Source organism: Sorex araneus, chromosome 10 (genome assembly GCF_027595985.1).
Source record: "Sorex araneus isolate mSorAra2 chromosome 10, mSorAra2.pri, whole genome shotgun sequence".
In the NCBI taxonomy this organism is placed as follows: domain Eukaryota; kingdom Metazoa; phylum Chordata; class Mammalia; order Eulipotyphla; family Soricidae; genus Sorex; species Sorex araneus.
The window spans coordinates 31,498,775-31,523,339 of NC_073311.1; the positions used below are offsets into that span (position 1 = coordinate 31,498,775).

A 24,565-nucleotide genomic window follows, 5' to 3' on the forward strand; every position below is an offset into this window, starting at 1 on the left:
CAGAAATCTAAGTTACCTATTTTTCGAATACCTGAATTTTTTTCTGATATGCACTTACTGAATAATAAAGACTTCTTACATGCTGCTTACTATGCAGTATGACTATAAAGTTATGTCACATTAGAAAATATATTAGTATATGCCAAATATATTTGAATATATTTGTCTTTGCAGCAAGAATAAATTTAGCTCACCATTAAGGCTGCCTACAAATGGTTTTAGCACCAGGTTCCCCACGAATGTGCGTTGGGTGACGGGCGAGGGCCCAGCCGCGCCCCGGTTCCCGAGACGAGCGGCTCTCCACATCGGACCCCAGTCCCAGCAAAGAGTCTCTTGCCCGAACGCCTGGCTGTCTTCTCCGGGGCCCCTCGGAGGGGATGGGCTCCAGCTTCCCTCCCCACCCCGAGCAGAACTCCTGGTGGCCGAAGACCACTGGAACCTAGCTACAACCATGCTGGAGGCTCCTCTCTACACGCTCGGACAGGCCTCATGCATGAAGGTACCGGCAGAGGAACCCAGGTGTGTGTGATCCCATCAACGGCCAACATCCAGAGACTTAAAAGCAAGCTCTCAGAAGAGAGCAATGCAGAGAGTCTCTTGCCCGAACGCCTGGCTGTCTTCCCTGGGGCCCCTCGGAGGGGATGGACTCCAGCTTCCCTCCCCACCCAGAGCTCCCGGCAGCCGAAGACCACTGGAACCTAGCTACAGCCATGCTGGAGGCTCCTCTCTACACGTTCGGACAGGCCTCATGCATGGAGGTACCGGCAGAGGAACCCAGGTGTGTGTGATCCCATCAACGGCCATCATCCAGAGACTTAAAAGCAAGCTCTCAGAAGCGTGCGGCCACTTTGCGCGCGCTTTATCCTACTTTATCTTTAGCCTACTTCTCCCTCTAGGAGAAACGGGCAATCTTCTGAGAGTTTCCTGCCCCCATGGGACAGCCTTGCAAGCTTCCCATGGTGTATTCATATGCAAAATCCAGTAACAAGCTGGATCTCATTCCCCTGACCCTGAAGAGCCCCCAGTGCAACATCGTTAGGAGGGCCAAGTCCAAATAGACTTCTAAGATCTCAGGGAAAGGACTAAATGAGATGTTACTGAGCCCGCCGGAGAAATCGGTGATTACCGGGATGTTGTGATTGTGTGATTGATTAAGGCTGCCATTGCTACAATTATTTCAAGCACTCCCATTCTGAGATCTCCTTTAGGGTCAGTAGCATTAAAAAAAAAATGAAATATCTCTAACAATAGCTGATCTTCATGAGTGGGTGTGGAATAGAGGGAGATATATCAGGAAGAATTGTGTTGATAAGTGCCATTAATTAATGGATGGCTCACACATATTTTAAGGACATTCCTTTAAAATACTAAACTGTTGCGGCCTGAGAGAGTACAGTGGGTAGGGCACTTGCCTTATAGATGCCAATCCAGATTTGATCTCCAGCATCACATATGGTCACCCGAGCCCTGCAAGGCGTGATCCCTAAACACAGCCAAGTGTGGTCCCAAAACAAAATGATAAACTGCTGCTTTGCAGCGGCAAATATCTACAAAAGGCAGTATTTTATAATAGAATCTCCCTAATCAGCTCAGAATGTCAACATCTTAATTCCAAATAAATTCTTTGCATTGAATACAACACAATTATTTCTTCCTCATGCCAGGATCAAACCAAATGCCTCATGCATGAAAAGCATAATGCTACCACCAAGATACAACCCTGGACCCAGAACTGTACTCAAACTAAATACAAATAAAAAGATCAATGCTTTAACACTAACAGCTGACCACTTACTAGATCTGACACGAGTTCTTTCTTGAATCGCGTACTATGTTCTTCTATATGCCCTAAGATTGCCCCACAGATTATCATCAGAAATATATCATCAGACATATTTCATGAAGGATTATTTCCCCTCTGAAATCTCTAATAGTATAAACACTGATCTCCCTTCAAGATCAGGAGATTATCAAGTCTTCACTGTTTGTCACTTTAAATATGTGCACAATTTTCTTTTACCTTAAACAGAGCTAGATGTAAATTTGGCTTTTTGCAGTAAATATTTAGATTATATTGCTAGCCTCAGTCAGAGACTGACCTTAGAGCTAAGAGCTTGCCTTGCAAATATGGAAGACCAGGTTCAATCCCCAGTACTTGTTCCGCCACCTCCACTGAAAAAAAAAAAAGGGGGTCAAATCCCTAGTTTCTTAGCACATTTTTAATCAATCTTAAGTTAAATGGACAAGTACTTGAATATTTGTTTTAATTGTATTCCTAGAAAAGAATATGAAAAACCACTTCCTGCTCTTGACATTACTTTCAACCTCTAGTAACATGCAGGAAATTCAACAATGCATCATAAGAGAAATAACAATGGACAAAGGAGTGAAGAGAGCCAGGCCACATGCCTTCTTGGCTACTCAGCACTTGGACAGGTAAACTGACTCATTTCTGTATCTACAAAGAAGTCATCGTTCTATCTGAAGGACTACTTATTTCTACAGAATAAAAGATACTAAGTGTTATGTACAATGTGCTTCTAACACAATCCATACTAACTTTAAAAGAAAATCTGTTTCTTTATCCTCGAGACCTCAAACATGGATGCTAGCAAAATAAAACCTATTTTCTTTAAAGCAAAGACTGCAATCAGTGACTGTTACATAGCTTTAAAACTCCAACTCTTTATGTCAAAGCAACTTACTTACTCAGGGCAATTGGGTTATGAGACAGCTGTCATAAAGCAAAGGTTATGCAAAGGTTTTATACAGAAATATTTCAACAACGTAACAATTATCTTGAAAAGCAATTTTAAATCAAACCAGTAAGTGATCAAAGAGAATTACTATTTTTTTAAACTTGTAATATAGGTACGATACTGAGTCCTAAAGGCATCAACAACCAACAGCCTAGACCTTGTCCTTGAAGATAAATTCTCTTTATGTTATCTGTGGGGATGGACTTACAGGCAGATAAATGTAAGATGGTAAATAGTATTTTAGAGATTCCATATTTGCCTTGCTCCAGTATAGGTCATAGATTATTCTCTCCACTCTACCCAGCATTTTCAACCCATATATTCTATCCTTCTACTGTGAATAGATGGGCAATTTTTTTAATTTTTAAATGCACGTAATTCAAAAGTAACATTAAAAAAGAACAACAAAAACCTCACTGATAGACCATCTACATCCAAGCAAAGCTACCTCCTAGAAAATTCACAGGATTTTCAAGCGGAGTGAAGACAATGACTCCTTTCAATCTATCGGTTCCCAATTACTATTTTATACAAAAATAGCTTAAAAAGAGAAAAACTTACTAACCCACAGGAAATAAGAACAAAACATTTAATTTCAAAGGTACAAGTCACAGTGGAGCTGTCATGATGGTGAAGATCATAACATTAGGTAATAAAAAAAAAACATGTTGCTATGCTGTTGTTCCAAATAGCCAAAATGATTTAGTTAAAACACAAAAAAAGGCCTAGATTCCTATTTTTCTACATTAAGTGATCTATGCCTACAATATGGCTCTGTCCTTAAAAATATCTGCGTGCAGGGCTGGAGCGATAGCACAGCAGGTAGGGCGTTTCCCTTGCACGTAGCCAACCCGGGTTCAATCCCCAGCATCCCATACCGGGTCCCCCGAGCACCACCAGGAGTGAGTGCATGAGCCAGGAGTAACCCCTTTGCAATGCCGGGTTGTGACCCAAAAAGAAAAAATCTGTGTGTATATCTTTCTTAGTCCATAACTCTATTAATCGAGAACTATTTCTTAGTGCATAACTATTCCTAAATCTGTAACTATTACTGCAAACATTTTCTAATGGTTGTTTCAGAATCAAAGAAACACTAGCTTAAAACAGTGATGCCTGCCAAGGAAAGCTGGGGACCTGCCTTATTTAAAGCTGACTTTTAAAGTGGGCTTTAAAAAGCTCTTTGATAAGGTGAGAAATTTAGGCAAGGGGTGCACGTGTACAAACCATGTCACAGAATAATGAGCATAACAGGCAGGTCTGTAATACAGTGAACTCCTGGAATGATGAGTTAATTACTGTGACTACAAAAAAGAGAAGTAGGTTCAGTGTCTACTGAATACATAATACTTCAGTGCCAAGAAAGCTTTTAATTTTTCTGCAGGGATTGGGAGGGCATCATGGAGGAGTTCTGCAATGGGTTCTAAAAGATGACTAGTTTGGATGGGTATATGACAGTCAGGAAGAGCAACAGAGAGAGGTACTAGATTTTTTGTTTGTTTGTTTTGGGGCCACAACCAGCTGAGCTCAGGGCTTACTCCTCGTGGGTTCAGTGGTACCGAAGATCAGCTGAGTGCAAGGCAAGAATTTTAACAGCTATTAATATTTCTCCTGGCTGAGTTTTTTTTTTTTAAAAAGAAACTTCAATCTCGATTTTTAATTGTTTCTTAACTTGTGCTTGTCTTTCTTTCCATCTTTACAAATTTCCTTTGCATTGTGCTGGTAAAGCAATTATCAAAATGGTACAGAAATGTATTTAAAGTTAAATACACCAAGTAAATAACTAAAGTGAAGTAAGGCACTGAGTTTTGAAGACAGATTTGGCTCCTAAGAGGATTCTTCTGCCAAGTTCCTGGTTCTCCATTTGTTCTACTTGATTCAGGAAGCTGAAAATGTAGTAGCCTTCAGGCTAAGAGAGAAATGATCCCACACCTCTCCTCACTCTTTCATTTCTTTCCATTCCAGATAGCAATTAGCTGCATTTCATGACCAGACCAATATTCAGTGACTTAGTTCTCTTAAAGTAACAGAACACTTAAGTTATTATGGTACACTTCCTTTCTTTTCCTTTTCACTTCATGCTCTTACCTATACTTTTACTAAGATGCAATATTTGAATGAAAACCACCTGCATAAACTACTCACATTCATATATATTGATCTATATTTACTTCATATGTAAAAATGTTATGTCAAATCAACTACGTCATTTGTCTTTGTCTCCTTCCATTATCACACCCCACTTCTGCAGCTGTGATCTCAACTGCACTTTTACCTACTGAAGATTCCAAATTTGGGGGCTCAAAGATGCGGTTTCTTCATGGCGCTTGTATCTTGCATGTGTGAGGCACACTCATTTCTACCTCTAGGCACTATCTCACATGACATGGAAAATGAGTGTATGATTCTCCCAGCACCCCCCACACACACACCCCAGTGAAATCTGTATATATGATTCTCCCAGCAGCACCACACACACACACACACACACACACACACACACACACCCGTGAAATCTGTATATATGATTCTCCCAGCAGCACCACACACACACACACACACACACACACAGTGAAAGCTGTATATATCTGCAGCTTCAAGATAAAAGTGTCTGGATCCTAAAACAAATACAATAAGCATTTCTTTTCAACTTCCAGAGCTTCTGTCTTATAGGGGAGTCCTGGTATCAAATTACTGGAGGATGTATGGTCAAAAGCTCCCAGAAAATTGAGTGTTCCCTCCTTTCAGGACAAAGACTGAACAATGCAGTCTCTGACAGAGAAAATATTTAAATGAAATCTATGGGTTTACATCAGAAGAGCAGAGAGTAGAGGGCAGTCCAAATTATGATGCAGAGTTGACAGCTGGGCTCTCTACCTGGATTATATGTGGAAATACAAGCAAAACTCAGCACAACTTTAATAAAAAAAATTGTGGCAGAGAGCTAGAGATCATTATCCAGTTCTAAGAACAGGATGCTAAAGATGGCAAAAACAGTTAAGTTTGAAGGTTTGACAAACACTCCAAAATGCTGTTCTTCTTTGTATAGGAGTAATTGCAAACATATCCCCATTCAATACAGGAAGAGATGACAGACCAGGAGGGGGCACACACTTAGAATAGTTCTTTGGGATTATACAACACCTGATGATTCATCACACACTTTCATAGCATACTGAGAACTAGAATGAGGCTGACTTAAACATGAACACTTCCTCTTAGCAGATTATAGAACTACTGCCCAGGACAATGACTACTAATATTTTTTTAAAAAATGTATTCAAAATCCTAAATATTCCATTCGAAGCCTGAGGACTGAAAACTAAAACACGTACATATTTGTAAAGCTTTATTTCATATACAATCTTCACCATTATGAGATGAACTCAATACATGCTTATATTTAAAAATTTAGATGTGCAATTTTTGTACTTTCATTTCGCTAAAAATGAGAATAACCGGTAAAGAGGCATTTTAGAAAACCTATTTGATTATTAACTGACATTATTAAAATTAAAGTAACCATTTCTATGGGTTGCTTCTTTGTATTCTGCTACACTTGTAAAGTCTATCCTACCCTTTAAAAACAAGAGATAAAGAGATAATGAGATTGTTTTACAAAGAATTACATTTACAGAGCATAGTTACAGAAAGTATTTCATATCTTCCGGTGTCAATTAGGTAGTTAAAAAAAAGTGCCTTGATTAAAAAAAAGTACCTTGTTGTGATAAATTATCACAAGAATATTACAATACCTAATATTGTAATATTGTAAGGAGAGATAAAAGCAGCACTTTGCCAGAGTAAAATGTCAGTGGACTCAAGTTCAAGACCAGACACAAGATCTGATTATTCAAGAGTCACGAAGAACCATGTAGGGATAGGGCACTGTGCCAATGATGAGCGATTATTTTCTCAAAACTGGTTAAGATTTCTCAGTTCTTTTTTCTCAAATTAAGTATTTTATGAAGGTACTTAACATGTAAATGTAAACAACAAAGTGTTATGTGTAAGTGCTAGGGGAATTTGGAAAAGTTAAAATTACACATCTAAAAGAAAGCACCATAGCAAGAATTGGGGCAAAAAGTTTTAAAATGCTTTCTCAGGCTTACAAGAAAGGATGAAAAAAAATTTTAATCAAAAGACAATAAACTACTAAAATCTTTTAATTACTATCCAGTAAAATTAGAAAGGAAGTATTATAGACAAAGATAAACATAAGTAAAGACCCTCACTGCGGAACTATTTAACATAACAGTAAAACTCAAAGCCAACACATCCATGAGAAAAGCCACAGGATAGAGTATTATACTTACTAAAATGATATTAATGATATAAAAAAAATAGTCCTTACAGACACAGTTGTTGGCACAATCTCAAGCAATTAAAAAGGCACACAAAAGGCTCAAAACCAGTCAAAACATAGTTGACTATTTCTAAGAGAGTAAGATTTTATTTTTATTTTACTTATCCTACATTTCCCAAACAATACACAATCAGTATCATTATACTTTAAGTCAACCAAAAGGTTATGTAATTGGCTGTATTTCAGGATTTCTCTTTGAAGTCATTAATAACCTTGTCATCATTTTCAGTACAGTATCTTGCCCCACAGATCCCAAAGAAACTCAGTTAAGATGCATTAACTTGCTTTAGAACAGTATTTAGTATAAAGTGTTCACTTTAATAATTTTAAGTTTCCTTTATCTAATGAAAGTAGTGTCTTTTTAGAGCTAGTCTATTTGGAAAAAGAATGTTGTTTTTCTCCTTTTTAATCTTAACATCTCTTAAAAGATGACTGTTCTTTGAGATTCTACTTCTTTCAAAGAAAAAAAAACAGTAAAATTCAGTTAAATATCAAGATCCTCAAATGAAGTAAATGAAGGCTATAAAATCTTAAAACATGGTCCTTCTTCTTTTTGTTTTTCTGTTTTTATTGTTATTGGGGGGCCCTTGATGCTCAGGAGTAACTCCTGGCTCTGCACCTAGACTCACACTTGGCAGTGCTTCGGGGACCATATGGGATGCTGGGGATGACGTGAGGGCCACGTGCAAGGCCATCACCTTACCTGCACTACTCTCTCTCCAGTCAGTCCTATGGTCGACTCTTACAGATACACCTGTAGAAATAAATTTCTTCATCTTAACCAATTTGTTATAGAGTCCCTCTCAAGTCAACATTTCATGACTTAAATAACTCTAATAATACATATGTATCAAGACAAAGAAATGAAGAAATCATATACAATTCTTATGAAGAAATTCTTACTGTTACATTAATATGCATTTTGTACACATAATAATTATAATACCTACACATGGGGGAGAGTAATAACTAGTTTTATGTACATAACGTATCTATATGACATGGTAATAACTATTGGAGAGGGAAACATTTTATAGGGTTTTATGAGCCTCCTGCAGTGTGTGTGGGGTAGATGGTGAGGGAAGCCCCAGGGGACATTCAAGAAACCAATAAGAGCAACCAACTGTTCTACATAATAAATTAATTAGACACTGGAACCTGCAAAGCTGAGAAAGAAGAGGGGTAAAAATCAAGTCTAACACTGTTCTGACTCTCTTCACTAAGGGTGATTTTCAGTCAAGGCCAGGTTGCTCAGCAATGCTTCTGTAAAACTGGATTCTTTGACCCAAAAGGATTCTGGGTTGTACACCTAAAACTGCATCAGGCAGCATATGGGCACAGGAACTAAATAACTGATAATGCACTTGTTTTATCTCTCCCTAAGAACTGAAATGTTTGTGTTGAGAATTTCTTTTATCTTCAGTTAAAGGACATAAATGACATAATAGAAGATATAAAATAGTTTGCTGTAACTATGCTATATTAATGTAATTCTTTATAAAACAACCACACCATCCCTGCTTTTCCTTTGGATTTGGGGGCCACATTCAGCTGTGCTCAGAGCTCACTCCTTTCCTGGTGCTCAGGGGATCATATGGGATGCCAGGGGTCAAATCTGGTTCAGTCACATACAAGGCAAGTGCCTCACCCACTGTATTATCTCCCTGGTCCATCCCAGATTTTTTATCTTTTAGTTTTTGGGACACACACCTGGCTGTACTCAGGGATCACTCCTGGTCATGCTCAGGGGATTGTATATGATGCCAGAGACTGAACCCAGGACGATGACATGTAAGGTAAATGCCCTACAAGCTCTACTATCTTTGTGGCTCCCATTACTGTTTGTAAAGGGTCAGACAGACTTCCTAAGTATAGCAGAACCCAAAGAAGCAGCCCACAGAAATGGCTACTACACATATTTTAACAGTTAATGAACACGTAAGGCAGACATCCTTAAATACTTTACAGGTTAATCTCTCTTTTAACGGAAGAGAAATATACCACAATGTTGTACACTGGGGCTGGAGAGAATATGGCAGATAAGGTACTTGCCCTGCACATGCCTGTCCCAGGTTAGATCCTCAGCACCCAATATGGCCCCAAGCCAGGGCAGGAGAAATCCCTGATTGCAGAGCCAGGATATAGCTGGTCCCCAAAACCAGAAAAATAAATATATTTCTCTTTTCACCAATAGGGTTTAATTTCTACCATATATGAATTTATTTATTTTTTGACAAACAAGGACTAACACATGCTCAAAAATAACTCTTAAATGAGTTTTAGAAAAACAGCCACTGCATAGGCATTAAGCAGTCTGTCCATATACTCCCTTGGGCACCCACAGCAGTGACTCTTTAGCCCTGAGCTTGACAAAGAATACTTAAGGGTTCCTGTTTACTCTTTCAGTTTTAGGCATCACATATACTTTCTTATCTTCAACAAAGTTTTCAGCCAAGTACAAATGCAAATGCTTCCTCCCGTAGTACTTTTAGCTAGAGTTTAATAAAGAACCTACAACTCAACAGCAAGACAAACAATTCAGTTAAAAAGTGTATCAAATGTGGGGAATGGGGTGGGTTGAGGTCAAGAGGGGAACTGGGAAAGCAGGGGGGAAAAACGTGCATAAAAACCTGGACACTAAAAAAAACTGGACACTAAAGAAAACTCATATACTGGAAGCCATGAGCTAAAACTACAATGAGTACAATAAAATATATATCTATGCATATATGTAGGAACACATATGCAGGAACGTATGTAGGCTGGAGCGATAGCACAGCAGTTGGGCGTTCGCCTTTCACGCGGCCGACCCGAGTTCGATTCCTCCACCCCTCTCAGAGAGCCCGGCAAGCTACCGAGAGTATCGAGCCCAAGCGGCAGAGCCTGGCAAGCAACCCGTGCGTATCGGATACGCCAAAAACAGTAACAATAAGTCTTTCAATGAGAGACGTTACTGGTGCCCGCTCGAACAAATCAATGAGCAACGGGATGACAGTGACAAATATGTAGGAAGATATATATCCATGTATACAATACAGAGCATTAATTAGAACTATTAATATAACAAATAAATCTCAAATAATTATATTGAAAACTGGCCTCTAAAAGAATGCAAGCTGTCTGATTCCTCGTACATAAAAATTTTTAAAAATTCAAATCAACTGCAAATCCAAATCAATTGTATAATGACAAAAGAAGATGAGGGAAACGGAGGGAGAGAGATTACAAAAAGGTATGAAGGGAAGGGATTGGAAAGATAGTACAGCGGGTAGGATGCTTGCCTTGTATGTGTCTGACCGACGTTTGATCCCCAGCATCCCATATGGTCCCCCAGTCCTGCCAGGAATAATTCCTAAGTGCAGAGTCAGGAGTGACCCCTGAGCATAGCTGAGAGTGACCCCCAAACTCAAAACAAACAGAAAAGTTTTAAGGGGGCTTGACACATGCCTTTTAGGCCTGGGGTTACATCCCCAGGATGCATGCTCGCCCCCAAGCACCACCACGGTGGCTTCCTGCAAGCACACCACTTTGCCCTAACACTAAAACTGCCTGGCAGGGCTGGAGCAATAGCACAGCGGGTAGAGCGTTTGCCTTGCACGCGGCCGACCCGAGTTCGATTCCCAGCATCCCATAAGGTCCCACGAGCACTGCCAGGAGTGATTCCTGAGTGCATGAGCCAGGAGTAACCCCTGAGCATCGCTAGGTGTGACCCAGAAACCAAAATAAATAAATAAAACTGCCTGGCTCCTAAGTTTGCATTCTTTTACTTGACCACAGTGACAGTTTTTCTACAATTCACATGTCAAAATTCAAGGGTTTTTGTTGTTGTTGTTGCTAAAATGGGTGCAATTTAGTGTGGCAATAAAAATTTACCAGTTCAAATAGGTGAGCGTGGGGCTGAAGTGATAGTACAGCAGGTAGGGCACTTGCCCTATCACACACCTCTCAGGTGTGATCAAAAAAAAAAAAAAAGGTGAGGAAAGAATAATACACAAATATGTTAAACCTACCTCTGGAGCTTTCTAATTGTGGAGTGCACTGTTAGGTGATGAGAATGAGACTTTTTCTTGGTAAAGGTAAAAAAAACCCACCACCCCAAGTGCCAGAATATCAAAATCGTTTGGTCCGCATCCTGGAGTCGGTCAGTCTTCAGGGGAAACACCTCTCAACTGGCCAGCATTCGAAAAAGCGAGGTGAGGAAGGCTGGGAATCTTAATATAAATATGTAAATTCATACTAACTCTTTTTTGGCAAGAAGCAGAGTTAAATATGAGTTATATGCCACTTCTTTAACTGGGTATATCTCAGATAGCATGGCTTCTCTATATATACTTCTTTTCATATATAAAACATTGTAACAGATGAAACGTCAAACGATGAAATACTAGTTTAAAAAAAGATCTTTAGAAGGCAAACCTAGAAGAACAAAGAATTAAATGGCTGAAAATTTGAGCACACAAGATTTTCTGATTTATATCAAACCCTACAAGACGTAAAATTCCCTGAGCTTGGTATTTTGTACTTTGTGGCAGTAACACAGAAACAAGATTTATACCAAAGTCACTTGGATACAGTGGCTTTATAGTTCCTGGTGGCGATTAAAAGAAAAAAATCAGATTTAAAAAAGAACTTAAGACCACATCAGAATGAACACCTAAATCAGAGACAAACAGGAATACTAATTAACACAGACGCAGAAAAAGATACCAAAGGAACAAAAGGACTACTGTAGCATGAGGTCTAGAGAGATAAGTTTCCATGTTCAACTAAACCTGTAAATATTTCGGTGTTGACGGTGGAGAGACCTCTAAGGCAGCTCCTGTTCCATCACCAGAACTGCATGCTTCCTGAAGCAGTCAGGAACAATCCACAAGCACTGAGCAAGGAGTAGTCCATGAGCACCACTGGGTGTGGCCCCCAAACAAGCACTTAAGGTCAACAACAGGCAAACTTAATCTCACCCTAAGTCCTACGTGTATGCCTGGCTATGACATCTGATGTGAAGGGCAGGCTGGCTGGTCGATAACTGTTTCATATCTACACAATATTCAGAGTGTTTAATGTGCCTGACCTCATTTACTTCCCGTCTCACTCGCCTTTCTTGCTTTCAGCTTTCTATTTGTACTTGTGTACTTTGACTCAGTAATTCTCTTTTTTAAAAGAACACTTAATTGACTTCATTGCACAGCATCCTGTCTAACATGAAGATAAGATTCTTCAACGTTTGGCACAGAATGGAATATTTTATAATGGGGTGGGGGAGGTCACTGGCAAAAGGAAAGAAAGAGGCCAGGGACTTGGCTCAAAAGGATGGATTACATGGGCTAGGCTCTTGAGTTTGGTCCTTGGCACCACGTGGTTCCCTGTGCACTGCCGAGTGTGGCGCTGATGGCTGCGGCACTGCTGATCCTCTGAGGACTATCACTGGGAATCTCTCCTGGGGCCCCAGCCCCAGCACCACTGGGCGTGACCCTCCACCTCGTTTTCCAGGTTCATCACCTTCCCTCCTCACAGGAAAGAATATTAAGAGCTAACAAATACTGAAGTAAAAGAGCTTAAGAAACACAGAAGAGCAAGCAGGGATTGGGAGCGGTACATACGTAAGAGAACACTGGCTTCCTGCGAGGCAAGAGAGCCAAGAGGACAGACACATCACAGGTTGAGATGCAGGTGAATCTCCAAGACAGAGCACATACACTAATTCTTTACCACGTTATTTGGAGTGTCCAAAGTAAAGTGGCTAAAGTTCAACAATCATTTGTAAAGCAAGACAAAGTGTGTGTGTGTGTGTGTGTGTGTGTGTGTGTGTGTGTGTGTGTGTGTATGTGGAGGGGGGGGAAGAGCAACACTTGATCACAGTTATAATCAGAGAAGAAAAAGGCAGAATCAGAGCATAGCAACTGAAAATCTTGTGTAACTCTATTAGCAAGGCAGCATGGGATTTATGTCAATGTTGTCTATGTGTGGCCAGTAGTAAGACCACAAGTGAGTAGAAAAAGATCATGCTCCAAGCTAATTTACTTTCGCTGGTTCCACAAATTTTCATCTTCACTTTTTTTTTTTCCTGCAACAAAACCTAAATGCCTTCCTCTTTGGATCAACGATTCAACGAATGCACACCTGTACAGTTTCAGTTGTATTAATCACTAGAAAATAAATCTGGAGAGAACTTTCTTCAGGCAACTTTTTAAAATGGCTTATACACTAAATTCACATATACGAGTAACTGATTCAATGTTTGTAATAACAATTCCACATTTTATATGAGCACTCAACAAAAGAGATAAAGGATGGGTTTTCCTGTATTAATCTAGGGGAAGCACTTAAAAATTAAGCCAATGGTTTGTCCCAGTTCATGAAAAACTCTCCCAGAAATATTAGAACCGGTAGTACTTTTTGATTTAAAAGTTATTTCCAATGATATTCCTTCAATATAGTCAGTCTAATGGCATCACTTTAAACTTTAAGTCATAGACATGCTTCAAATGACACCATTTTAAACACTGTAATGTACAGGAAGATTACAGACTGATACAAGAATATCAATCCTAATGAAGAGAAAAGATGTCAAGGGCCAAAGGAAAAGTGAAACTGGTCAATTTAAGATATAAATTTCAGCTATTATGATGACTAGTTACAAAACAGAATGAAATTTGTAGTGGGCAAATTAATTACTACAATGAAATTAAGTAATGAAAAAGACTTCCTATATATAGAAACCAAATTCTATTGTCCAAGCAACATTCTACGAAACATGCGCACTGCAAAAGAGAAACTGGGGGCTTGAGAGAGCTCTAAGAGCCATGGGTATGCTTTGCAGGCAAGGCCCAGTTTAAATTCCGGCTTAAGAAGAACCCTTGAGTATCCCCGGGGAATATGCTAGGCCCTTCAACACAGCAGTGTACAGACCCAAAAGTATTAACTTCAAAGGTAAAAAGGTCATAGGAAAATGATTCAAGAAAAGTTCTTCAATTTTAACTGCCTCGCATTAACAATGCAAGTTATACAACACTGGAATTCTAAATACATGTGCCACATATATACAATGCTATATATATTTTTAATAATCCATCTCCACTCTCCCTATGTAAAATTATCCCCAAATACTAAAAAGATATATAGTAACTATTTAGGAGGCTCTTTGGAAAGTTTATAAACGACACTACAAAACAAGAGAAATCCAGGCAAGAAAATTAATGACTAGAAAAGATAAAGATGAGACAGAAAGCTGTACCAGAAGAAAAACATACATGAAGTCACAGCAAAGGGAACGTAAAGGGTGCAATGAGACTGCCAGAACACCCAAGTGCACTACTGGGTAGTCAGCATTGCCACTGCAGACCTGCTTCCCTGCCTTCGAGGCCAGTTGACAGGAGTCACACGGTACTGATTGTGAACAGTACCCCCAGAGGTGTGCAAAGTAATGATCCTCATTAGGGAACATAAAAAAGTAACAGCTAAGAACCTCCATTTTAAAAAGATTCTGGGAAGTAGGGGAGCAAAACATTCAACAGTGAAGACAGATTCAGCTCATAATACCATTGTCTAGGCATGGGAGAAGTCCCAAATCTCGGATTTGGCTTTGCCTTCTTCATTAATATTTCTCTGAACAAGTGTCCTAATTTCTAAATCATGCTACATAAGATGCATAAAGAGAGAAATGAGGAACCATGGAAAGTTTTAGTAAAGAAGTAAAAACAAGAAAGCTATTTAAAAACAAAAAATTCTTGTACCAAAATAAGACTAAAGTAGCAGATCTGAAAATACTGGTCAAAGATTGTTTAGGGGAGATGGAGGCATGAACGAACTCCCAAATACTAAGGACAATAAATCCATATTGTTGATTATCAAGTTACTTAAAAATTACCTCTTAAAGAGTCAAACCCTTTTAAATATCTAGTTTTCAGAAGAAAAATAAGATAAAAACATTCATTCCTAATTTACCAGAGCTTTACAGATTTCATACCAGTTTATAGTTAAGAAGCATAATCTCAGTTTTTTTTTTATAATCTCAGATTTCACAGAGTAAGCAAGCATTAGTTCATTCAAAACTATCTACCTCATATCAAGCCCCTGCAAACTCAGGTGACAGGAATATTAATACCAAGCAGATACCACAGCTTTTGGGAAAGTTCTGCAAATTATTATTAGAAATATCAAAAAATAGTCTTACCACAGGAGCAATGACAAGTCTACAAATAATTTCTGCATCTAACAGAAATTAGTATTAATATATATTAATTTCCACAATTACTGGTAATTATAATTGATAATTCATAATATATCCTAGAATAATGCAAATAAGCCTGTTTTTTGAAACAACAAAAATATATTTGGCAGTCTTGAAATGGAACTTCTTGAATGAGTTTTATTATAAAATGTACTGTAAATACATATGCAGGCCACTTGATACATTATGAGTCAAAAATAACATTTAGGAACCATCTTAAGAAAAAATTCATGTGGTATATATTATTACATGAATAAGTTCAAAAAGTCAGAGTGACTGAAATCAAATGGACCTTGCAGGAGACTGCTATACAAACTGCTATTAAGATCTACATGAATCAAGCAGTGAGTTATGACAACGCAGATGGCAAATTATCAATTAGTCTTATACCAGTAATACTACTGAAAGATCAACTGGCGCTAATTTGTTGTTTCTGAAAGAACAGTTGCTTGTAAACTGAAACTACTGAGACCACTACTAATCCACCAATATGTTTCCTTACCTTGAAAGACTATCCAGTATTACTTTTATTACCCAGTATTACTTTTCTAGTAATAAGACTAAAGTAAAAGTATACAGTACTATAAACTATACAGTATGCATTATTTTTATAAAAGTAAGTCTCATGTTCAAGTCATTTGGAAATGGCAGACACTGAGACATGACAAACAAAAAGATTAACATTCTGTCTAGAAGTTTACAATGCTTACTAAGCAACTTAAAAAATAATCACAGATGGATCTTTTGAAAGACAGTGCACACAGGTAATAAAAATATTTTTGATTTTTCAATCATACAATTGTCACAAAACCACAAGTAAATCCACCAATGAAACTTGGGCTACAGTAGTTAAAACAGAAAGCACTAACTCTGCAATAGTCAAAGTCAGTTAATCAATAGTGTTCTAATTATAAACTAACCTCTAAGACATAATTTTAAACTGGTAATAAATTCAACCTTAGTGCTCCGGGCTGGAGTGATAGCACAGGGGGTAGGGAGTTTGCCTTGCACTCGGCTGACCCAGGTTCGATTCCCAGCATCCCATATGGTCCCCTGAGTCCCACCAGGGGTAATTCCTGAGTGCAGAGCCAGGAGTAACTCCTGTGCATCGCCAGGTGTAACCCAAAAAGCAAACAAAACAAAACAAAACAAAAAAACCCCACAAATAACCTTAGTGCTCCTCAAAATGCAGATTACTGAGCCCCAACCTAAACATGCGGAATCGAAACTACAGGGGCAATACCTGGCAGTCTGTCCCTCCAGCACTCCCAGGCAATCCTCATGTGCACTTAAGACAGGGGAACCGTTATCTTCTTTGTGGGATTTATAAGGTTTGATTTAACAAGAACTAAAATCTTCTCATCTGGGGCTTTTTCAAAATAAATTTCATTACATAATAAATTGGTATTTGGAAATGATTTAAGTATGTAGCTGCAGAAAAAAAAAATCTTAGGGCTGGTGAATCCGAGTCAACCCTGGCAGAGCCCAGATAGTCGGGGTAAGGCATTATCTTTGCATGTGATTGTCCCAGGTTCAATCCATGGCACTGCATATGGTTACTGCCTACGGTCTCAGTAAACCCAGAGCATCCCTGGATGTGGTCCTTTCCAAAAAAAAAAAAGGGGGGGGGGAGGAAAATGCATTAAAATTTAGGAGTAGCAATTAAAATTTTATTCTTAATTTAATACTTAAGACACCCTTAATTATTTCAAAGGACAAGAAGTTTTTCAAAACAAATTTCTTTTTTTGGTTGTTTTGTTTTGGGGCCACACCTGGGAGAGCTCTGGAGCCCCTGTGGTGAGAGGGATCAAACTCAGGCTTCCAGAATGCCAAGTGTGAGCTCCAATGCCTTGAACTATTAAAAATTTCTGAACTAAGTTCAAATTTACTGACTCAGATTTTAGAGAACTCTAAAAGACTTACATTAGGCCAAGACTATTTATATTAACCCAATAAAAGCAACAGTTAAATGTATAAAGCAAAACCCAAACAAATGTTCATAATACAGCATATTCACTCTTATCAGATTTTTCATAAATGTGCATTATTTTCATAAACATATGTAATGGGAAGAGTAAAAGTACAAAAATTAGAAGCCACCTAGAACCGGCTAACCTAAGCTATGTGACCTTGGACAATTAGGCCAGAAGTTCCACACTTATTTGGTGTATCAAACAAGTACCGTATTTTCTTTTTCCAGGAAAAAAGAATCACACAACATCCCCAAGAACAGCAAAGAGAACATGCCCCCTATAGGCTCCCATAGTCTACCACCATGACCCCACCCCCAATCTTTCCAGCGCCCCACAGGGGGCAGTATCTCCCTCTTTGGGAAACCCTGAGCTAGACTACTAATTTTGTCTAAGTGGGAAAAAGAAATGTTTAACTGTCTGCCATTTCATAAGGAGAAGCAAGTGAGGGGGCAATAATCCTGAAGTACTATTAAGCACTTTCCAAATCAACAGTTATTATGATGAGTAAATTTTAAGGGACGCCAGCTTTAAATACCTGTTGTAAAACGGACCTACAAAAACTCATGAGAAATATAACTGACCTTTCAAATTCATTTAGATTATCAGTCACCACTATGTATTTTTCTGTTAAGTACAAATACAAAATCTAAAACTTAAGTTCTGCCACCAGCCCTATGATCCTATCTGTAACGTGCATTTCTTTTTCTGTTTTTCTGGGGGCCACTCAGGTGCTCAAGGCTTACTCCTAGCTCTGTGCTCAGGGATCACGGCCGTAGTGCTCAGGGTGCTGAGGGCTGAGCCAGGCTTAGTTCCGTGCAAGGCAAGTGTCCTACTCACTGTATGACTGCTCCAGCCCCAAACATGTACTTCTTCAATGAATGAAATCAGAGGACTGTGGATTTAGTAACTGATCAGCAAGTATATTTAGCTTTCTGAGTTAATAACTATTAAAAGGGATCTCTAAGTATATTACTCTTTCACTTCCTTGGAAATTTTCATAATGAAAATTTTAACTTAGACTGGCAAATAGCACATGTATTAATGCACTTGCCTCACAATACCCCCAGTCATCACCTGGACACAGCCATGATGAAAAAAATTTAACCAGACACCAAGGATAGATGATTTTAACAAAGAAAAAAAAAAAAGGTGAAGGCTAAATTTCCAAAAGCAATCTTTTGTTCTTTCTATAACTTATTCCATATTGTATCACTTTCCTTTCACATTACCTCACATTCTGTACATCATGACACCTGCTAGTAAGTAATTACTCCAAACTGTTTCAGTAAAATACTTTTCTTATCCAATTGCAAAATTTCACTGAAGTTTCTGCTTCTTGCTTTTTACTCCTTTGTGCTTTGAGTTTTAATTGTTCATTCATTTCAAGGCTGCAGAATTAGGAGCTGGAGAGATAGTACTGCAGGTGGGGCAAGAGCCTTGTTTGATGCTGACCCTGATTTGATCCTGGTAACCACAAAGTCCCCCAAGGCTCAGCACAAAGCCAGGAGTAATCCCATATCACCACTGGCTGTGCCCCTCATTCTCTGCAAATAAAACTGCGGGATTAAAAAATGAAAAAGTGAAATTTCTATGTTGATATATTACAACTACATCCATAGTAAAAAATGAGGACATAACATTTGAGTTAGTTGAAATGTATGCCCACATGTAAAGAGGAAAAGGGAAAGAACTCTTAGAATCCAAAAACTCCACCTATAGTTATAATCATTCCTCTTAAAATCTGTTGACCTGTACAACTCAATTCACATGGGAAGGCACTGTTTCATCAAACTGAAGTTAATATGTTAGACAAAGGAAATTACTAAGCTTAACCCTCAAATCAAGAATCCTATTCAAGCATATATAACAATGTATACTCAACCTAATGGCTCAAATAATGTCCTTTAACCTGGGGTCATATTCCAAAGATTGAAAACGCATAAACTGCCTTTCATCTCCAACGGATTCTTTAATTTTAACTTAATAAAATTTAATCTACAACTCAATAGCTTAGGTTTTACAGAAGTCCATGAAGAAAGAGCAAGTGTTTAATTAAAACTTAACTGCAAACAGGAGCAACATCTTGTGGTTTGTAACTACAACTATATTTGGTAATAACCACACATTAATTTATTAGTAGAGCGCTAAATCCTTACTGATGTTACATTTGCAGCACGACAATAAAAAAAAAATCATCGCGTTTCAGAGATATGGAAGGGAAGGGGACAGAAGGGAATGTGTGGGCTGAGAAGGAAATCTTAATTCAACAGACACTACTGCCATTTGTTTTCTAAGCATTAAAAATTCCACCTATTTCCCTGTGAGATGCACTTAAGAACAGCCATATATAGAAAGCACTTCTTCCAGCACGTCTTAAACTCTGAGTTTTAAATACTGATGCTGAGGTCAGTCGGAGAGCCAGTACAGGGGGAGGGCGCTTGCCTTGCACAGGTCAACTGGAGCTCCAGTCCGGGCACCACCTACGGTCCCCCATCACTGCCAAGAGTGATCCCTGAACTCTCTTGGAAAAAGAACCAGGAAAATGCCCTGAGCCCCGACGGGTGTGCTCCCCAAAAACAAAATAAAAACAAAGATAAAGACTGATGCTGAAAGTGCTCGTTGTATTACTTAAAAACAAGTCATCCTAATACTTACAGTAAAGCTTTAAAGCTGTTGGACGGACGATTAAAAGAAAAAAATTATACTAAACCCTATTCAAGCAAGGGTGATCACACTATAGATAATGAATATTTATTTTAGGATCTGTTAGTAGCAGAGAAACTAGGAAAACAATATAAAGCCACCAACCTGGTAGTTACCCTTACATCGGGGCAATTTTAAGTATCCACAATGCAACTACTATTTTATTTAAGCAGATTCAAACTGTCATTATCATTTAACTACTTCATCAGAAGCAAAAGTCAAAATTGGGCTTCTCACCACAGCTTCAAGCTTCAATTTAAAAGACATGATTTCCTACACAGATGCAGAAATCCCTTGGCCCAAACAGTGAACCATTAGCGAATACACAAAACTGAAGTCAATTTCATCATACATCTAAAGGCATCTAAATGCAGATGGCTATAATGACAACTGTAATAAAAATTAAAAAGCCGTACTCTGAATTTTCACCTTGTTGATAAACGAAAAAAATCACAAATTTCAGATTAAAGGTGGCGCTCTGTCCTCAACTCACCCGATTGTGACTCACTTTTGCAGACTATATGGTAGAAAATAACAGTTACTTTTCAAAGATCTTTGCAGTTACACCCAAGCCAAAATCAGGACAGAGATCCACCCTTAATTACAGCAATTTAACTGTCTCATCCAGAGCAAGGTAGAAACTAAAACGTCCCCTGGAAAATCATGGCTAAATGAGCCCATTTTATTTACCAGTCTCCAAAGGGGCCCTGGAAGGGAAATGTTTCCCTTTACTTCAAATTTGAACTCATCTGGACAATTAAGAGGGGGCGCGGGAGGTCCCAACGAAACGCAGGTAGTACGAAAAGCAGATTTTCCTCCAATCCCTTTAATTCCCTCAATCCGCCTCTGCCGCACACCATGTGGCACAGGGGTCCGGGAGAGGCGGGCAGGCCTGTCACGCACTCACGTGGGTTATGCACACCCTCTGCCCGAGGGCTCTCGGACCAAGTGGATCTTTAAAAACGCTTCTGTTGATAAAAATCCACCCACGCCAACAAGAGCCTCATTTTGGAGCACAGCAAGTCCTCAGGTGGGGGCGGTTAAACCTAACAAAGGCTCCCATGTTCAAGGGCAGACAGTCCAGATACCTGCACATACCTACACACCTAAGGCGGGGGAAATCTGTGCAACTAGTAGATCAAGAACAACCATCTGTACCAACAGGAACGAACCATCGGCTTGAATAAATGCAAAAAAAAAAAAAAAGGATCGTGCACAGCTGTCAAAGGTGTGCGGCCAGTGCGCTGAGACTCCAGCAAAGGTTAAAAAAAAAATTAAAAAGAAAGAAAAGAAAAAAAAAGCTGGCGGAGGAGGGCAGGGCGCACTTAAACACCCACCTTCTCCCTCACTTAATCCACCCTTAAGCATACCCAGTCCTCGCCGGGGCGCTCCAAGCCGCTCCCCCGCACAGGACGCGGGCACTCGCGGCGCTGCGAGTCCCGCAAAAAAAAAAAAAAAAAAAAAAAAATCTGGTGAATGAAATGCGCGCAGAGGCGCCGCGGGCGCCGCAGAGAGCCCGGGGGGTCGCCCCCTTGAGCTTGGCCCGGGAGGTGGGGGGGGTCTGAGACCGGCAGGAGGGAATCAGAAGGGGAGCGCACCCCACCCACGCAACAGGAAGGCTGCGCGTTGCGACCGATCCCTACCAAAGAGGCATGGGGGGGGGGGGCTCAGAGGGGAGGACGGGAATCCGGGCGCACGGTTCTCTCTCCTTTGAAACTAAAGTCAAAAAAAAAGAGAAGAGAACGAAAAAAGAAAAAAAAGCACACAACCCCCAAACGGAAAATCGGAAGCGCCCGTGCACATCCTCGGGGAACGAGAATGTAAGACAAGGGAGCAAAGACGAAGGCGCTCTCTCTCTCTCAACTCCCCAGGAATCGCCGTCCGATCGGACACGCACCAATCCGCGGCCGGCGTGTGCGAGGAAGAACACCCCCCCCCCAGCCCAGCGCCCCACGCGCGGCGCCTCCCCACGGGGGGCGCAGTCCGGGGGCGGAGGGGGCTGGGAGTGGGGGCTGGAGGTGGGGGTGACCCTCCCGCGGGGCGCTGGCACACAGAGTGTGCAGGGCAGCGCTGCCCTCAAGGTCACCACACGCCGCGATGGGGGGGCGGCGGGCGGCAGGATGGGCTCGGGCGCTGCCGAGGAGGGTGGGAAAGCCGGGGAGCGGCGGCGGTAGAGACCGAGCCCTCCCCAGCCCCCGGCCAGCAACCCCGGCCCTCGGGCCCCAGGGCGGGCTGCTCCACGCCCGCACAGAAACCCGCTCACCTTTACGGCCAGAGACCACCTGCAAGTCGCCCCCCCCAACACACACACACACACATACACACACACCCGCCCCGCGCGCGCCTCCAGTCCTGCCCGGCTGCCCCCCAGCCAACTTCCCCCCGAATTGGCTGCAGTTAGCCGAGCAGCCGGCGCTCCGGACCCCCGACCGCGGGGTTCTGCCCGGCCTCTTCCCCCAGCAGGTGACCTGCCCCGCCGCCTCCGCCTAGAGCGGGCGGCGGCCGCCACTCACCTCGCCGGCAGCAGGAACCATTTTCCGGAGAGGGAGGCAGAAAGGAGATTGCAAGGAGGGTCGGGGCGATGGGGGGGCGGGAGGCACCGTGGGCAGCGTCCGCGAACTGGGGTGGGGGGTGGGGGGGCGCTCGGTGTTCGGGGGCAGCCGGCGCCCGGGGCTAGGGGTGGGCAGCACGCGGAGGTGCGGCTGCAGCTCGGGGAGGTGGCGGCCACGGACCCGAGAGGCTGCGCGTCCAACAGCCGGGGCTTCCCTACTCACGCTGCACCGCGAGGAGGAGGCGGCGGCGGCGGCGGAGGCGGCGCCCGGCCCGGCCCCCGCCCAGAGCCCGGCAGCCGGCGAGTGGCCGCCCGCGTCCCCGCAGGACCCGCCTCCTCGACTCCGCAGAGCCGCACACTGGGCGCGCCGCTCTCGGCACGGGCAGCCCGGCCGGCCTCACGCCGCCGGCCCGCAACGGCAAGCGGCGGGCGGGGTGCAAGCCCTCGGCCAGGGCAAGCCCCGGCAGCCCGCGGCGGCGCAGGGCGCACGGGCCGAGCACGAGGCGGCGTGCCCGTCAGCTCCGGGCGGCCGAGCCCGCTGGGGACCGAGGGGAGCTTTCCCCAGCCTCCCCTCCCCGCTCCTCCCACCCCGCCGCAGGATCGCCGGGGTAGGCAAAGGGAGAGGCGCAGGCTCACCCGTTCCGGACCCGCGCTCCCTTCTCTCCACACCCACACGCCTCCCGCTCCACGCTGGCGGCGCAGCTGCTCCGCTGCCACTGCCGCCGCCGCCGCCGCCGCCACCGCCGCCGCCGCCGCCGGAGCTCGCGCCGCCGCTGCTGCCGCCTTGGCTGGGCGCGGTCACGTGACGCGGCCCGCGGGGAGCCTGGGGGCGGGCAGGCGCGCGCGCGCGCGCGCGCGCGGGGGCACTCGGCCGGACCCGGGACTGGGAACTGCGGAGCGGCCCGGAGAGGGGCGTTGAAGGGGAGGACCCGGCGAGCGCGCCCCCGGGCCGGCGAGCGCGCGCGCCCGGCGAGGGGAACTTGCGGCGCCGCGGGCTCGCGGGAGTCGGAGTGAGGGGCGGGGACCTCGCGCCTCCGCTCGCCCCTCCCTCCCTCCCTTCCTTCCGCGAGCGCCCCGGCTCGCCGCTCCCCCCGCCCCCTCCCGCTCGTGCCTTTCGGCCCGTCGCTGCCTGCCATTGGCTGGCAGGCTCTGACGTCCGTGTTTCCATGACGTATGGGGGCGGGTGGGGGGGTGTGGAGGCCGGGCGGGGGAGGTGGGGGCGGCCCGCCCGGTCGCGCGGGGCGGCGACTCCGTCTGTCACAGCTGCTGTGGAGGCGAGGGGCTGGGCAGCTCCCGCGGCCGGGCGGGCTGCAGAGCCAGGGCTGCCGCGGGAGGACGCGGGCGTCCTTACCTGGGACCCCGCCCGAGTGGCCCGGAGGCTGCGCGCCTCCCGGGCGGAGAAGTTAGGGAGGGCGAGCGCTCCGGGCAAGGAAAGATTTCGGGGGCCCCCGCGTGAGCGGGCTCCTTGCAGCCTCTGTCCTCCAGTGCCTCCTGCACCGGCTGCCTGTCCCGGGCCAAACCGTACGAGCCGGCCCAGGAAATGCCTCAGACCTCAGTCCCCAGCCCAGCGCCTCTCTAGCCTAGCCACGCCCCATCGCCCCCGAAAGCCCACTTCCACGCTGGGGGCCGGGTACCCCTATTGCGCTTCCTGCGGGGACCAGCCCGCGGACACCGGGGATCCCCTCTGCAGCGCCCGAAGGGTTAATGATGCAAGTGTTGGGCCGTTGCACACAGGCCCGCAGCCGAGCTCGAGAACCCAGGGTTTGCGTTTGGCGCAAGATTTTCCTCCCTGTAACCAAACTGCCGGTCGGCTCTTTGGGGTCACTTGTAGCGTCTCAGCCTGGCGCCCTGCTCTCCGTGTTCGGAAAAGCGACTGGGAAAAGCCCAGGGGGACCGGCGCGATCTGGATGCCAAAAGGTAGCCTACTTTGCCTCCATTCGAGCGATGTTTGCTGTTCCCGAGGAGCACGGACACTCTCACCCATCG

The 24,565-nt window shown here is 43.3% G+C and overlaps 1 protein-coding gene across 5 annotated transcripts in view; it reads right to left on the reverse strand.

The window, feature by feature from the left end:
- The window catches only part of ATP2B1 (ATPase plasma membrane Ca2+ transporting 1), a 135,209-nt gene extending 111,838 nt beyond the window's left edge, over positions 1 to 23,371 (reverse strand). For 3 of the 5 annotated variants that reach the window (XM_055118374.1, XM_055118371.1, XM_055118375.1), the window contains exon 1: positions 23,216 to 23,371. The gene's annotated coding sequence lies outside the window, so the exon portion shown is untranslated. Of the gene's footprint in view, positions 1 to 7,825; positions 7,877 to 22,541; positions 22,654 to 23,215 lie in introns of those variants that run through there. The other 2 variants (XM_055118372.1, XM_055118373.1) reach the window with 2 other exon arrangements.
- Positions 23,372 to 24,565: the final 1,194 nt, after the last annotated feature.